The 11,525-nt window shown below is 45.8% G+C and overlaps 1 long non-coding RNA gene across 1 annotated transcript; it reads left to right on the forward strand.

Moving 5' to 3' along the window:
* The first annotated feature begins 1,271 nt into the window (after positions 1 to 1,271).
* LOC105453312 lies at positions 1,272 to 2,959 on the forward strand. Its single transcript, XR_974857.1, has 3 exons — positions 1,272 to 1,552; positions 1,704 to 1,921; positions 2,069 to 2,959. It is a non-coding gene; the product is annotated as an uncharacterized LOC105453312 (long non-coding RNA).
* The last annotated feature ends 8,566 nt before the right edge of the window (positions 2,960 to 11,525 follow it).

The raw sequence follows: 11,525 nt of genomic DNA on the forward strand, positions 1-11,525 counted from the left end.
GTGTGCCTTGTCGACTCAGTTATATATATATATATATTGTATGTATGTATATATAAAATTATATGTAGGTATATAATTTTTATATTAAATATATTCTTATTATTTTAAGTATTTCAAAAAATATATATTGTATACATATAAATATACGAGAGTGTACTAAATAATAAATGAAACAAGTTGTACAAATGGCTCACCCACGCGTTGCTCCACCGTCGCCCGATGCCTCCTAGGCCCCCTCCTCCTCTGTCGTTGCTTGGCCCTTCCATCACACTCGCGTAACACTCACTCGCGAACTACGATTGCGGTTAATTACGATATGCGCGTACCGCTAATCACCACAACGTACGATGCTCTCCACAACGCACGGCATTTCCGATACACCCGGCAAACCACGCACGGTTCGTTACGTCGCGGCGAAAGGGAATAATGCGAAAATCACGCGATTGTGAGTCGCGTCTACGCGCACGATAAGCGAAGCGGACGAGACGCCAAGGGCGAGAGGGAGTTTCACGTATCACCCGCCGCGACGCGGACGACGCGACGCTACACCTGTTGCATCAGGTGCACCTTCGTCTTCGTGCACTTTCCGCGCTCTAACCAACAATTAATGCAAATCGATAGACATCGATAGACAGACATTCGCGTTCTAGGCTGATCGCTTACAATCTTAATTACTTCGATCGATTACGATATAATGCGAACGAAAGATCACGCGCGATGAAATCGACAGATATCCGCGAAATAAGATATTCGAAAATATATATGATCATTTTACGCCGCGGATTTCTCTCGCGACGGATGTCGGTCGAATGAATTTCGCGAGATTGCGGGGCACTGTATTCGCAATGCGTAACCGACATATAACGAACTGCGGAATTTATCGCGAATGAACAATATCTACTTACTAAAGCGCGTCGCGACGCCGCGATCAGTTCTCGAGCCGACTCATCGTTCAGAGGCGACGCTGTCGGCAACTTCATCCGAATACCGACGGTAGTCAAATCAACGATTAATTGGTTAACCGTGACAAACCGCTCGATGAAATGTAATCGAAAATCTGTATTATACCACGCGCCTCGACTTCTCAGATAATTGCGAAACACGTGTCATCATGATGAGCGACCGACGATCGCGATTTATTATCGTTTTAATCATTCGGATCTGATCCGCGTATTACTTCGCGCCGCTAATCCGGAAACGATGAGCGTCGGACGATCAGCGAAAAGTTCAAGTAGTTCAACGCGCGACACGCGCGAGTTCGCGCACTGACGAAGGGATCCTCGGCCAAGATACAGCTTAGATGAATGACTATCGTCTTCCGACACGCTAGTCGTAAAGTTTGAAAGACATGATTATGCGCGGTCCGATACCGCTAACTCTTCGTAAAGAGACCGATCGCCGAGGAGTTAATGTGACGTCGCGACGCACCGAGCGGCACGCGTCGCGAATTCGGACGACAGCGCGGCGAGGAGGTTAGGTTAGGTTAACAAACCGCACGTATGTGCGGTTATACGCGTGCAATTAAAACCAACGCCGCGGCGCGCGGCGTCAAGTAAGTATACACAGTCGACTCGCCGTTTTCACGAGCAAAAATGTGTGCTACGAAATACGAAATATTTAACGCATTTCAACGAAACGTATGAACGTCGCGAATACACCGTTCTCCGCATTCTGCGTTAATTATTTACTTTGATTATGCCAAGGTTTTTCCATGACCGACCGGTTCTTGATTTGGCGATTCGTTGTGTCGCTCGATCGGCTATCAATCCGGTTGAAGAATTATATCCGGATAGATGGAAAATTTGAAATGCGACGTGAATCCGAGTGTCGTCGAGGAGATTCTCGCCCGTGGGCATCGTGACGGAGAGCAATTCCTACCTCCCTCACCCCGAGAGCTCCGATTACTTACTTCCTATCGCAAGTAAGTAAATCCCACGAAATATCCGCTTTGATATGCAGTCGTTGCATTAGTTGTTATAAGAGTTGGAAATAATTGTGCGGGTTGATAATCACTTTCGTAGAGGCGTCTCATGCATTTGTATACATGTGTGTATTATGTGTATTTTAGGCGAAGCTCTGAATGTATTGTGATGACACACATGGAGCAGCCACGCGCCTCTAGCCGCCTGCTTGAGTTTCAGCGTACGGAACGATAGCCGAGGCCGACTTTGTCAAAATAAACAACACGCCGTACGTCACCAAACAAACGTTGGGCAATCGAGCATCATCAGCCAGTTCGTCGCAGAGTGTCATCCCATTAAAAAACGCCACGCTGTAACATATAGAGGTATGCCGAGTATTCTGCTTTTTGCGTACTTAATCATTGATGTTAGCTGCACCACGGCTCTTTGACTACTTCTACTTGCATTACTCGATTTGGCGATTCATATATTATTTCGTGCTCTCAATCCGATGACGAATTGCAGCTGAAAAGGTGAAAAATTCAAAGAATACTCACGAATCCAAGCGCATTAAAGAGATTCTTGCACGTGGATATTGCAAAGCAACTATTTTATAATTTCGATTTCCTAGCACTTCGATTTTTATTTTAAATACGAATTTGAAGCAAAAGAGAAAATAGTTTGTTTTCAGTTATATCGTTTTCGTTATATCGTACTATTCAAAACGAGTAATCTCGTATCGCGAAACACCGGGACTGTTCCGATAGCCACACGCGGACCTTCTTTCGACCCTCAGATGCGCTTTATTGCAACCGACAGATTGTTCCGCGTTGGTAGAAACGAATAATAAATCGCGGAAATTAAATTACCGCTATCGAATATCGACGCATCCGCTGCTATGAACGATGTACGAATTACAGCGGTCACGAGATGACCGTCTTTCTCGTTCTCCATCTCGGCGCCCTGTTTCATTCTCATTATAAAAAAAAATTGTAATTTGATATATTTCTGCGGATATGCTTTCCGTAATTCCGGAGCATTCGAGCACGTTGACGAATGACCTGATAAAAAATAAATAATTATTCTTAACAGAATACATGCTATTACAAAATTTTCATAGTTCCGCAAAATGTGAATTGTGTATAATTTGTACGGAGGGGAAAAGTTTTTGATAAGAATTACAAAATATAATATAGTAATTTGAAGAAAGCTAACAAATCAGGCACACGATTGGGAATTATTATAAAGGGAGAGCATTAGCTTTTACTAATTTACGAGATTATCGCGCGAGTGGTGACCCCTGTGGCTTTACGTCACACGCAATCGCTGACGACAATAGCCGTCGTTCGCTCCTGAAGGGAACACTCCCGTCTCGTTCCCCGAGGAGGATCGTGTTTGAGGTAAGGCACCGTAATGCTCGAGCGAGCGGCGGCGGCGGCGGCGGCCGGAACGCCGGCGGCCACGAAGATCCCATCGTATAAAGGTACACCGGGCATAGCGTGCGGAGTAAATGTTCCAATCGTCGTCGTGCCCTGTCCACAAATTATTCCTCGTGTTCTGCACGATGCGCAGCACGAGCTCGGCGCGCACACGCGCGCATCGCCTCCCCGAGTACGGTGCGCACGTACGAGAGTTCACGGCTCCGCCACGGCGACGGACGACGGCGGGTGCAGCAACTCTTCCGCTCATTCCGAGAACCGAGTATCTCGTCTGCGAGAGACGCCGCAGAGAGAGAGAGAGAGAGAGACCCCGGCGTCTTGTCTCGTATGCCACGATCTACCTAGCCGGGACTCGCGATACCCTTCCTCTCACCCGCCCTCTCGACTCGCAGGGCGCGCGGTATTCCGAACCGACCAGTCGGCGCGGACAACGGTAGAAACGGCTTCAGGAAAGAGAAGTCGCACGAACGAGAAGGAAGAGCGACGGCGGAGAACGGTAGCACGTGTGGCTACATCGATTCGTTTCTCGTCTTCTTGCGGCGAAGTAGTTAAGACGTTTCTTCTTCCCCCGGGGGCTGGCGTCGTGACGCGAACGGCTCGTTCCGAGTCGAGCTCTGTTATTATTATCTGCTTGCACTGTTAACACGCGCGATTGTCCCGAGGCGTTTAAAAAGCAAAAAAGCATGATGTTCAGGCAGAATGAAATGATAGAAGGAAAAAGAGCGAGCTGTTGACAATGCAAAGCACGAAGAGTGTACTAACATATAGATATAGTATCTAATCTATTTTTAAAAATTGCGAATATATTCTGATGCTTTCAAGCAAATTATATATAATATTGATTATATATATTATAATATGATATTATATACTATCAATCTTGCCAACTTTGTTGAAAATTAGCATCTCGAATTACGAGAATCGATGATGAATAAAGAATTGGGCGAACAGAGAGGCATTCGACGGTCTATTCTCTTCGAGCGGACGAATAGTCAAGGTGCTCTCGTTTGTTTCTCGTTTCGAGTCGTGTCGTTTGCGTCGTGAGCAGCTCGGGCGAGCACCGCCTATCTCTCATCTGCCGTCCACCTGTGTTCCTCGTATTGTCAGCACGTGGAATCCCGTGGAAATTAACGATTGACCCCCGCAAGAGAGTCTGGCGCTTATCTGGCTCGCTCCATCGCGGGCCGCGCCGCGCCGCGGCCGCGCGGTTACGGGCTCCCATGCGCGCGATCGCAGATACAGCGGCGGCGGCGGAGGCTGTGCGGTCGAATAAGTATATCGCCGACTGACGCATTTACAGCGCGGATACGGAATATATACTCGAAGGCTCGAAAGCGAAATGGAAATTGCGGGATGCGAGTATGGCTAGGCAGCGAACGTACTTAACGTACATCTATCACCATTAATGCCCTGTTGTTGCTGACGATGCTTCTTCGAAAATTGAATGTTGCACGAAAACCTGTCCTCTCCCCGCCTGTCTTCCGTGTATAGTACCCCCGCCGAATTAGTCACGTCAATGTCAAATTGGCCACGTGAATCGCTGCCTCTTTCAGCTGTTGCACAATACGCGGGAAAAACAATGCGGGACACAATACAGAATGGAGGGTGACTAGGAGCATTTCAAGAGCGCATTAGCCGCGATCGATTGAAACGCACAAAAAGCAGGTGCTTCTCCTCGGTTTCTAGCAGCGAGCGAAACAGTTTCTTTGAGAGAATGAAGCCGATGCGAATCGCTGGAACGAATAGAGCCGACAGGTTCTAGATCCTCTCCTTTCTTGGCTCCCATCGTTCTTACCGCGACTCTGACGTTTCAATTAAATTCAAGGCGCGATTCCGCGTCTTCAAGCGAACTCCGTTGGCGATGCAAATAGAATGAAAGTGATAATTGTACATGCGCTTCCCTAGAAACTCAATATCTCATTTTTCATCGTAAACTCACTCGCACTTAATATATTGTAATTAATTTTATTTTTCTTAACGCAAGGTATTTTAGTGGTGTTATATTTTTTATCTTCATCTATAAAGCATATATCAATGAGATAATATGTATAATAATGTGTATATATATATGTAAAGATAATACTTTATAAATTTAGATATATATATGTTACGAGATACAAAACGTTAGTCAATTTGTAACGATGCATTATTATGAATATGAAACAACATTTTCTCGAGCCATAAGTTACTGACAATACGCTGCATTTCTCTCGGAAATATAATAGTCCTCGCGAACATTATGCTTTCGTTGCTTTATCAGATAGGTATCTTGGAAAAGAGATGTCTCAAAACAGCAGCCACGTAACCCCCCGGGTAGAAAAAATAAAGATAAATAATATTACTGCCGCACGTGCGAGAATGACGTGAAAGTCGAAAACGAATGTCACGACGCTAAGAAGATCTGAAATTGTTATCAGATGAAAACATGTTGTGTTCTTCGAAATTTAAAAAAATGACACAAGTAAAATTTAAATTATAAGATTCACTTAATTTAATGTTTTGCACGCGGAACGGAGCCGTGAAAGATATTTTATACTATAGATCAAACTTAACAATCCTGTTAATCAAAATCTACGGTATGCTCTGTCTAGCTTTGATCCATAGACACCTGCTCGCTGATAAACGGCTTCAGGGTCCGCAGACGTCTCGTAGAAAAACGAAATCAGCGTAAGAACCGCGCCCATGCCGAGCGACAATCCGTTAAACCCACTCTGGACTGCGTTCAGATATCATCGCGAATGCTAAACAGAACAGAGGGGCTACGCCGCGCGCTCGTCCTTCTTCTCGTCGCTGGTGACTTTTGCTCGATACGCCACGGTCGATCCCACCCGCGAGGATGGGCGACCGTTTGACGGCGTACACGTGGCAAATCGATCGCGATAGCGCGTACGCAGGAAGTCTCCGCCGATTTATAACGCATGAAATCCTCTCACCGGCGGAACGTCGGCCGAAAAGAACCCAGGAGACAAAAGAATACATTGATTCGAAGTGTTTTGTCATTGCGCCCGCTGATAACGCGTTACACCCCGGCACGTTTGAAGCATTGTGCTCGCACGCTGATTTGAATTTATAAGCGCCGATGCCTCGTTGCTCGTTCGAGAGCCTCTATTGTGCGGCGAATCGAGAGGCGTTATTCTAACGCGTAGACAAACGTCTTTTCCGGTTGTACGTTGAAGTACAAGTTACGGGACAAGCAGAGATCGAAGTTGATATTAGAACGCGTTATTTGAGCGTAATATTGAACTTTGAAGTTATACACAATACATTTTTCCATAATCTGTGCAAATCAGTTAAACGCGAAATGATATGTATGTAGCTACAATAATTTTTTGAAATAATTATTACGGCAATTCGATAAGTATTCTCTAAAAAGATAATATACATGTAAATTATTGTAGGAAATGACTTTTTGCGGAAAGTGTGCCGTAAATTCTGCGGGAGTGGTCTAAATTGTCCATAACGCCGTTTATTTTCCCCGTCCATCTCGGGTTCTCGCCGCGTATCTCTCCGCGCCTATCCGGCACGGTTATTTGCAGGAAGGAGGTCGGAGGAAGCGTTTATATAAAGAGAGACGATCGTCATCGCGCAATGAGAGTATAGGTAGGTAGGTGCCCCGTACGTGGGCAAGTCAGGAAACGAGGGCACTCGAGGATATCAGAGAGGATACCAAGTAGACCCTCCCCCCTCTCCTCTACCTCTCTTTTATTAATAGGGACAATCCAACGTCTGTCACGGGACAATGGTCAGGACTACGCCCAGCATATCGGCCTCGTGTATGCTAAAGTGTATCGCGTCGCGGTGTATTGGATCGGCGTACGTGCTTATATCGTATAGGTCGTAAGTTCGTGCGGGTTCGGCCGGCATACGTGTTTCGAGGTGGCACACACGTGTCCTGCACCTCCGCGACCTCGGGACTCGTACATAATGCCCGGAGAAGAGGCATTCGGTGCATCCACCGTGCAAACGGGCCAACTAACTCTTCTCGGTCCCGCACGCTCGTGCCACGAGTCCATGACAGCAGGCACTCCTACGTGCGAAGCGGCGTCTTCCTCTTTTTCTTCGCGACCGATATATCTTCGCTACCATATATATTGCCATTAGCGACGCATTACGCCTCCTTAAAATAACATTATACCGTCGACGCGATCTTGCGAGGACATTTCATAAACACACATTACATTTTAACGTAGTAATCACTGAATGGACTTCCATTATCAAGCGGCATTTTAATTATTACAGCTAAAATTAAGATTTGATACGATGAGAAAATAACAGTTTGCTTAAAAGAATTGGCCTAATTTCGATTGTCCAAAATGTCTTAAAATTAAATAGACGTCGCGATAGACTCGACGGCTGAAATATTGCAATCAACGGTAGCGCCGATCTGTTTACTATGCAAACGATCCAACTAACTTCTGTGTCCTTCGAGCTCGTGCCATGACATCGTACGAAGGAAGTCCCCTTCTCTGCCTCAAGAAGGTTCTTACATATTCAGGAACCTTCTTCCATGGAACCCGATAACTGCCCGCGAGGTCACGCGTCGAAGCACCGAGCGGACCGATCGACTCGCCGATCCGGTCGGAGTCCTCTCGTGAGCTTATATATAAACAGTCGTTCCAGTGCAATCGGCATACCCTCGTATGCACAGTGACGATTCCGTCGCGCGACAACTGTGCTTTCGAAGCGTTGCGCGATGCTGCATACTTACTCGAGCAGAGTAATGGCAATGAAAGGGTTTACAATTATCGTATATATATAGTAATAATTATAGTATGTATATAGTAATGTAATAATTTCTAATTATAATCAATTAATATTGACGAAGCTTCATTATATTTTATCGAAACTTTTTAATTGAAAAAATAATGACTTATCTATGTTACACCTCTACGTGCATTAATTATCGCATTTGGACCTCACTATCTAGCGTAATTTTAATTAATACCCGCGCAATTAACACAAGTAAAAATAAGTAAAATAAGTAAATAAAATAAATTAATTGCCTCACTCCTCACGGTCCACCTCTAAAGAACTTTATTTCACGCCGGTAAAGCGTATCGGGCGGATGATAAATTTCGATTAAGCTCGGTTAACCATTAGCTCGCAATTTTCTGCGCCCTACAAATTAATTTTCTCGGTTATAACCGGAATCTCATCGGGTACAAGATGCACACGACTCGTGGAGCCGGTCGTAAGAAACGTATGGGCGTCACTGATTTCTAACGCTCGGTCTTTAATATTCAGTCGTCAAGAAAAAAAAGGAAGAATTACGTATGAAGAAGGAAGGAAGGAATATATCTGCGGCTTATCGGATATTGGCGGACAGTTATACGAAAAACGTCAAAATATCGTATTTTTATATTGTACCGTGACGACGTGCCGTATTTGATGATTTTTGACAGCAGCTTATGCTGGGACAAGAATGTTTTTATCGCGGTGACACATTTATAAAATTCTTAGGGATCATTCTCCATTGGATACCGGCAAGAGTATCGGAAAACCCGGACCGAGCATCGCACGCGCAAGCCGAGCGCATGGCTCATGTCGCGGCATCTTTGTCGGCGGGGCCGGTTCTCCATCATCGCTCTACCGATAGGAAGAGGGATGTGCAAACCCGACACAGCCGGACGAGAAAAGAGAAGAAGAGAGAAAGAGAGAGAGCGAAAGAGGGAGAGAGAAAGAGGAAGAAAGATACGTGTGCGGCGTTCTTAGACTCGACCGAGAGACGAACCTGCTCGGCTCTTACCGGTCGAGGCGCTCATATATTAATTAGTACGAGGAGTCCGAGTTATTATTGGCTCGAAATTAATAGACCTCTTCGCGGATAAATAATTCGTGTGCCTCCTACCTCTTCGGACCCGTACGTATACCATTCCGCACGCCGAAGAGATGGAGGAGGACGGCGCGAGGATCGGAACGGGAGGCATGCGGGACGTGTTTATTGGCGCGGACTCGACGAGTTTCTCTTTGTCGAACAAGTACAGGCAATTAGTTTCGTCCGGATTTGTGTTTTATGTCGTCGCATCACCACCGGACGACGAGTATTAACGAGCTCAGCGCGCGCGCGTTACGCAAAAAGCGCAAAGAAGATGAAGCGTGGTGATGCAAGCGGTCGAGACTTCGTGATACTTGTATTGCAAATTTAAATGTATTACCGTCGCTTTTGCGCGCGACGTGTACGTATCTGGGCGTATTATCAGAATATTTAAAAAAATTAACGAGCGAACGTATCGTTCGTTAAAATGTAAAACGAATGGAGATTGGTATAGAGGCGCCGATACTCTTCGGACGATATATGTTAGACGAACATTTATCGCCATCGTTCGGTAAACCGCGAGCAAAATATCGAATTTCCTGGCGCGCCCAGAATTGAACGATGCCTACCATTGTATCGCCATCAAGATCTACTAGACTAGCCGGCTCGTCGAGTCGTTTGTAAGGCTATTGTCGGACTTGACAAATGTTTTTCCATCCAAACGCATACGCTTACATGACGTTATTATGAAGCCTCCATAATGCGAACCGTAATTTATGAAACCACGCCTGATTTCACCGCAAATATGGACGCGTAACAATGTAAAAATAAGTAAATAAAAACGGACAGTCGCTAAAGAAAAGAAAAACTCGTGATCTTCCGAAGCCGCAACACAATCAATGCTACCTTCATTAATTTCCTCTTAATTCCAAGAAGGCTAGCACGATGCGTATAAATCCCACAAGATTATCGCGTATGTGTGTACGTGTCAAAGTGTTAAGTACAAATATCTCTGTCCGTGTCTTCGCATCCATAAATCATGGTCCACAAGCAGGACCAATTCCAGCTGCCACATATAAGACACTCTTTCCTCTCGCTATCTGAAAGTCCCAAAGAGCCCTCCATGCAAAACGGACGAAAAAAAAGGACGAGTTCTCGGGGGCCTTTTGAGAATCTAGCCGCAGGTTGCGCAGGTTGCCCCGGATCCTTCCCGAGCGTGCTGCCGGCTTCAGGGTGGTCTCGAGGCCTCAGCGCGGGAGTAACGGCGACACGGGCAACGTGCTTCGCATCATATATCCCTTCCACCCAGCACACCCACTCCGGTGCCCTTCCATCCCCCTCGCCTGACATCATAACCGTCTAACAAATGGCCGACAGATTAGAACTAGAAACGGTACGCGCGCACCGTGTCCCCCTCCGGACCCCGCCGCCTCCCCTGGACCCCCTTCATCAGAGGAGCTGCGAGCGTCGGTGCCTTTCATGAAACTGAATCTCGTGGGGGCCCTCGTCCATCCCTCACCCCCTCCGCTTCCCGACGTGCAACCAGCCACAAGATAACAGGGCAATAATTCAAGAACTTCACGATACCAGGACTCTTGGGAGTCCTCACTCCGTGAAAGATTAGTCACGGACGTATCCAGGATTGCGTCCTCCTCTTTTTACTTTGTCATGTCTCTTTCTTGACTCGGAAAACGGGCTAGAAGAGACAATACGATATCGCTCCGGATATTTCCGAAATTATGCTCTAAAAAGAAATAATTCCTGTTATCGCTGAAGATATCGTTACGTATAAGGAAAATCGTCGTATTTGCTTCAGTCCTTTCTCTTTTACGAGAGTTACGTGAATGTGGATCTCGGCGCTTGTAACGCCGCTAAAAGTAAGATTTATGCGAGTAATAAGAGAGAATAGTACAGATATATCATTGAGGGAAATTATTGAGAGAGAGGAAGATTGCGAAAATTCAATGAATAAAAGTTTCCGCTTTCACCTAGTTAATATAACACGAATTCCGTTATAGTTCTCTAACAGATACATCATGATTTCATGATTTGTGCTCAGTATTTACATCCCGAACTCAAACGTGCAGGTCTTATGACGTACGAAACTCGAGAGAATGGCGTGCTTTCGTAAAATTGCTACTTTTAGAATTTCACTTATCGCTCAAGCGAGTGCTCGCAATCAAGATTTGCGCTCGATGCAGATCTGCGTCACGTCGCGTCTCGATGTGCTATCAGCGTTCATTTTCCGGTAATATCCAGAACACGTGGGAGAACGTGCACAAACCGCATGCAATTAGGATCGTCGCTAGGTCCGGTCTCGTTACAAAACCGATGGCGCCTAACGGCATATAAATCCATAAATCCACGTCAAAAAATAGGTTAAAGCACGCACAATCAGTGCGTTAACGCACTTATGCCCGCGGTTGCATA

This window comes from Wasmannia auropunctata, unplaced genomic scaffold (genome assembly GCF_000956235.1).
Source record: "Wasmannia auropunctata unplaced genomic scaffold, wasmannia.A_1.0 LD336000.1, whole genome shotgun sequence".
Lineage (NCBI taxonomy): Eukaryota > Metazoa > Arthropoda > Insecta > Hymenoptera > Formicidae > Wasmannia > Wasmannia auropunctata.